This window comes from Notechis scutatus, chromosome 2, assembly GCF_049901735.1.
Source record: "Notechis scutatus isolate UNSWTSFEM ecotype Mainland chromosome 2, rNotScu1.2, whole genome shotgun sequence".
Classification (NCBI taxonomy): Eukaryota; Metazoa; Chordata; class Lepidosauria; order Squamata; family Elapidae; genus Notechis; species Notechis scutatus.
The window spans coordinates 89645978-89651977 of NC_142010.1; the positions used below are offsets into that span (position 1 = coordinate 89645978).

Genomic DNA, 6000 nt, shown 5'->3' on the forward strand with positions numbered 1-6000 from the left:
TTCACTGATGTTATTATTTATACTGATCCATCTTACTGACAGCAGACCTTATTCCAAACCTGAATTAAGGAATCATTAAACTCAGCACCTCTCCATTCCCTGCCACATAACAGAATCTTACAAAGCTGCTGCACCCACCTGAGGGTGGTGCCCATTTAGCCCATTCATCAAATGAACATTAGATTTACAGTATGTTCACCCATTTCAATGAATCTCTTTTTCTTTACAAAAAGTCAGAGGCTATGGCAGAATCAAAACATACACCATCTGGTGACCCACATCCTCCCATTACTTTTATCTCCTTTCTGGTCTTTGTTATACTGGGCAAATGTGTGTCATCATCTTTGGAATGCAGAGTAACATGTGTAACAGGACTCCCTCTTTAAAAAAAAACAAAACCTGAGTTGTAAATGACCCAAACCACTAAAATGAAGCATTTCCTTTCTTTTCTTCTCACCTTACAAGGAGATTCTTGACTGAGAATGGCATCTTGTTCTTGAGCCTGGCACAAACTACAATCCTGCAAGCAATTTATTATGAAATCAACATCTGCTTTCCCTTTCAATTCTACTGCATCTATAACAGGATGGTACCTTCCGACTATGAATTTTAAATGGAACCCCTTTTTTCCTCAAATTTGTTTTGCCTTTCGAAGGGATTTCAATTCCTACCTTCTTCCTTATACTTGTCTGATGCAATTTGAAGCCTATGGATCTTTTCTTGTGTACTGTAGGTCTGAGACAGATTTCCAAATGAAGCTTCAACTAAAATCCTTGAATGGGCTCACTCACTGCAAGAAGAAATCTTCCTAGCTACTTTGTCATTTGCTTCAACTCTTTCGTCTGCTGTGGTAGTGTAGGCCTCTCCTTGTACAGCACAAATGTGATTCCTTGAAACTTCAGAATCAATTTAATCTTGATAGGCTGAATAAAATGTTGGTTCTTCCAGTCAACTTCAAACTCACTGCATAGTCTGATTCAGAAATCTGCACATTAGAGAGTCTAGATATGATATAAAAACAACCACCATTAAGATGACTGATAACCTACTCATCACCTCTGAGTTATATAAGAATATGGTTTTGATCTCTGAATTGGAGCAGGCACCTATAACTTATAATGATATTCTTGAGCTAATTCCTGAAATAGCAATAAGCAATTTATATTTGTATTTACTGTACATTAACTAAGATATTGTTGCTTAATTCTGGAAACTGAAACACACGTACCTGAATCTGAAAGAATCTGGGTTGTGGAAGACTGCCTAACTTTTTATAATATCAAATTGATCCAATAAAAATACTTTAGGAACAATATTCTGAATCTGTACGGCAGATATTAAAAGGTTCCCCTCGCACATATGTGCTAGTCGTTTCCAACTCTAGAGGACAGTGCTCATCTCCGTTACAAAGCCAAAGAGCCAGCGCTGTCCGAAGACATCTCCATGGTCATGTGGCCGGCATGACTAAATTGCTGAAGGTGCACAGAACGCTGTTACCTTTCCACCAAAGGAGGTCCCTATTTTTCTACTTGCATTTTTACATGCTTTCGAACTGCTAGGTTGACAGAAGCTGGGACAAATAATGGGAGCTCACTCCGTTACTCGGTGCTAGGGATTCGAACCTCTGAAATGATGACCTTTCTGATCAACAAGCTCAGCATCTTAGCCACTGAGCCACCATATCCCATCTACAGCAGATATTACAACCATTAAACCTTTTTAAATCTAGGATCAGAGTCAGGGAACTGCAATATAATGGTTATCAGCATATAGGAATTTGACTTTTTAAATGATGCTTTGGTCTTTAAATAAATCAATAAATGGTTACTTGTAATGCTGCAGTACAAAACTTTTGGCTGATGTTTACAATATCTCTATCTCCCAACCCACTCACTTGATGAATGCAGAGATATTTTTTTAAATAAACATTGTTGCATCTCCGTTATTTGGAAAAAGGTTCACTCACTGATACACACACACACACACACACAAATAAACGCACACAAAGTTGAGGTTGGTGAAGACCACTCAGCGAGACTAAAGGGTGTGGCAGGGATCAAGATAATCAGTTTGCCTTTTGAGAATCAAGAATTGTTTTGACTTTCCAGAACCCTGGTGATGATCTGGATAAACCCCTATAAAGAATTGTGTTTGATGATCCACAAGTTTAAAAGACTAACTAGACCTAATCTACTGTGAAAGCATTAGTCAGTTAAGCAGTGGTGAGTTGCTACCTAATTTTTCTGGAAATAATCATTGGCATACATAGTTATGCATGTTAAATATGCAAATTAATGTAATTGGGGTTTTTTCCTTCCATGGTACTTCCATCTGCATGTAAATATATTACTTTCTTCTTTGCTCATCATTCATTGTTGAACTTTTGGAGGGCATAATTTACTTCATGTTCAGAATAGCAGTTGGTCCTCAATATCCAGGAAGAATCTATTTTCTAAAAGTTGTGAACCTAAGTAAAATCCTTTCCTTACTTGCCATTTAAATTGGCACCAGAACACACTGGTAACACTTGATCTCATGACACTACTGTTATCTTGTACCCGAACCCACAAATGCAGATTATTTCTGCTTTGGGAAAAGGAGGTTCATGTGAACAGACTAGCCTTGATCTAACTTTGGTAAGAACCCTATGAGATGCCTGTAATTTCAAAAGATGGACAAGCAACATATGGCCTTAACTGGCTATTCAATACTCTTAAAATATTATCTCTCAACAATTAAAATAATTCATTTTGCTACTCTCAGAGCAGCTACCAGAAGCAAGACAGCATATCACTATTCTGCCCAGAAATTATTTCATTAGAACAAGAACTAAATTATGCAAAAGATCCTCACTGAAGGTTATTTCAGTTATTTTTATAATTAAAAATGAACACACACACACACGATCTGTTTTCTGACTTGAAGGCAAGTGATGGGGGTTTTTGCCACCTGATCAGAAGTTCAGGAATAAAGAGGTTGCAATTATGGACACAGATAATCTTTGCTTTGTTTTTGATCTGTAGGAGCTGTCCTTAAAATAGCTCTGGTACAATCTGTACATTCCCTCCCATCCTTACTTCTTTCTTTTCAGACTAATAAAAACACCAAGCATTCACTTCTCAGATAAAAAGCCATTGATTAAATAACCTGTTTTTAAAATATCTCAGGGCAACTTCCTACTGTGCTAAGTATATGTGAAAAATATTAGGCAGGGTTTGACCCCTATAAATCTTTCAAAAATTTCATATTTATCAAATAAATGACTAGGCCGTGATATAAATTCAGAAAATAACTCCTGCCTGAGATAATTTTTCAAACACTCATAAACCAACTGGAGAGGGGAGAAAATATTCCAAATCACTTTAAATATCATTCCTTCTGCTTTTCTTCTTCATAGCATTAGCTTTATTTCCTTTACTTTATAGGCATGTGAAAATACTGGTAGTTTCTGGTATTTATTGTAAATAATTACTAAGCAGAGTTTCAAAATGTAAAGAAAAGGATATGAAAGTAGCAAAGTACCTGAAATAATCCTTGTAGCTACAGATATTAACGGCGAGGGGGAGGGAGACTACTCAATCCTATTTATACTATTCCCAGCGAATTACAGTATTTATCATTCAAAGGAAAGGTATTGGACTTTTCTGATCAGCCTTTCGGTGCTCATAAAAAGGAATTCAATATTAAGACCAACCAACAAAACAAAAGTTCTTCCTGGATCGGGTAAAGATCTACTTGATATTGAATCTAGCACCAGGATATGGGACACAATAGTGCCATTTTATGTGAGCCCTCCAGTAGCTGAATGTAAAGCATAGGACTTTAATCCTACAAGTAATGTGTACTGATTCTGATTCAAAGCCATTCTGGTAACTTTATCTCCTATGAATTTCCTTAACACTCTTGGAAAGTCAGCTAACATACTATCTGTCATTATAGCCTCTGACAAAGATTTCTGTAGTTTTATCACGTGTTACTTGTTATTTGAAGTAGTAAAATATTTGACAGTATGACTCAAGCTTTCACAACATGCATATACAATTATAACTACAACTTGGCTTTCTTTTAAACCTGAAAATAATTTCAGAACGAAGTGTACTAAGGGCCTTTCCCATCTTTGAGTAAAAACATTATATCCCATCTTGAGCAGTGGTGGAATTCAACTGGTGTAACAACCGGTTCAGTGAGTGGCCTGCCACACAGGCGCTTCGTGTGCGCACCCAGCATTTTAAAAAGACCGTTTTTAGCTATAATACTTACCTTCTGCTGCAGCCCCGGTGAGTAAAACAGCTGATGCATGGCAAATCGCTCTGCTGCGAGAATCAGCTGTGCTCAAAAACAAGGAACTAAACACGGAAAAGGGCAGAGGCAGGGCCAAATGATCACCAGAACTACCGGTTTGCCCGAACCAGTCTGAACCAGTAGAATCCTATCCCTGATCTTGAGTCAATAGAAAACAACACCAGCATAAAATTTTGCTGTATACATTGACATTTCTTATCCTGTCTCTATTGCATGTGATCTAAATCAATACCACTAAATGGCATTGTCCTTTTTAATTTGTGGGTGTGCCACTCCTTACATGTGATTAGTTTTTTTTCCTGAGTTTGCTGTTCTCCTTCAGTAAATGACAAGCTAGCAGGAAAATCATTATTAATCAGTGGCCACAAGGGAGGAGACAGCCTGGCCACTGCCCAGAATAGTCATCTGGAATGGAGTTGTTTGCCTATGATTAAATTAAGTTCAGCAGGTACTGTAAATTAGACAGCACCACTTGATCTAGCACAGGGGTCGTCAACCTTTTGGATCTCAGGGACCACCAAACTCATACTTTTAAATCCCGAGGACCACTAATACGATTTTTTTAAAAAAACTAATATATTTAATATAAATTTTTATGTTAAATATAAATATTACATATATGTATGTATGTATGTTCTGTCTCACCTTCCTTCTTTCTCAAAAGATGAAAGAGTACAAACTCACACAAACACAGGCAGGCAACCTGACTCAGACTTCACAGAGTTAATTCTTTGGCACTGATAATGTCCTTGGCATTCCAACACACTCTGCCTGCCAAGTCCAAATTGATAACAAGTAAAAAGCTACTTACAGAAAATTACAAGGCAGACTACAAGAATCATTCACAACGAAAACCTGAAGTAAGATCAAACTTTGTCCTGTACAAAGTTCCAGCCGACAACACACCCACTTTTATCCCCTGTGGGGTGTGGCTCAATGACTCAGCTCACTCTCTGACCCTCCCAAGCCTCCTACGTTGCTGCTCACGTTTCTCCCTACGACGCTGCCTAGGATCAAGCCAACATTCTTCCTCTTGACTCCCTGTCAGGGGCTGCTCCGATATGCCTTCCTCCTGATTAATCTCAGGCTGTTCCTCTTGGATGTCTGATGAAACCTGAGGCATTATCAGGGAGGAAGGCATTACCAGAGAGGAAGGTCCTGGGGAGGAAGGCATTCCCAGTTCCTCCTCCTCATCTTCCAAGTCCTCTTCCTCTGACAGCACAGGCTCGGGAATCGGAACCACAACATATATATATGTGCAATACTGTTGAAGACCATTACAACATATTTTTACTTGAAGTCAAAAGAGTCATCAAACTATATGTACCAACAACAACTCCCAAAACAAAAACAAAAAACAGATTACCCATAACAATAAGGAAACTTCAATCCAAAAAGAAATCACTCTGGCGGAAAAACAAATCTGGTCACGTTGCCAATTTCAAAAGCCGATACAAAAATTTATGCCACCAGATAAAGACCGAATGCACCAATTATCACATTAAACAAGAGGAAAACCTTCTATACACCAATTCCACCCGCGCTTTTTACAATTTTGTAAACAACAAACTAAAAGACTCAAGGTCCATCCCATCCCTGATAGGACCTAATGGTAAAGACTGCAACGACGACACCATTAAAGCCAACATCTTTAACACATTCTTCGGCTCAGTATTTGTAAACAGCAATGGATCATGC

The 6000-nt window shown here is 38.1% G+C and overlaps 1 long non-coding RNA gene across 3 annotated transcripts in view; it reads right to left on the reverse strand.

Moving 5' to 3' along the window:
• The window catches only part of LOC148132128 (uncharacterized), a 123545-nt gene extending 119202 nt beyond the window's left edge, over window positions 1-4343 (reverse strand). For 2 of the 3 annotated variants that reach the window (XR_015747619.1, XR_015747618.1), the window contains exon 1: window positions 4261-4343. This is a non-coding gene — a long non-coding RNA (uncharacterized LOC148132128). The remainder of the gene's footprint in view (window positions 1-4260) is intronic. The other variant, XR_015747617.1, reaches the window with a different exon arrangement.
• Window positions 4344-6000: the final 1657 nt, after the last annotated feature.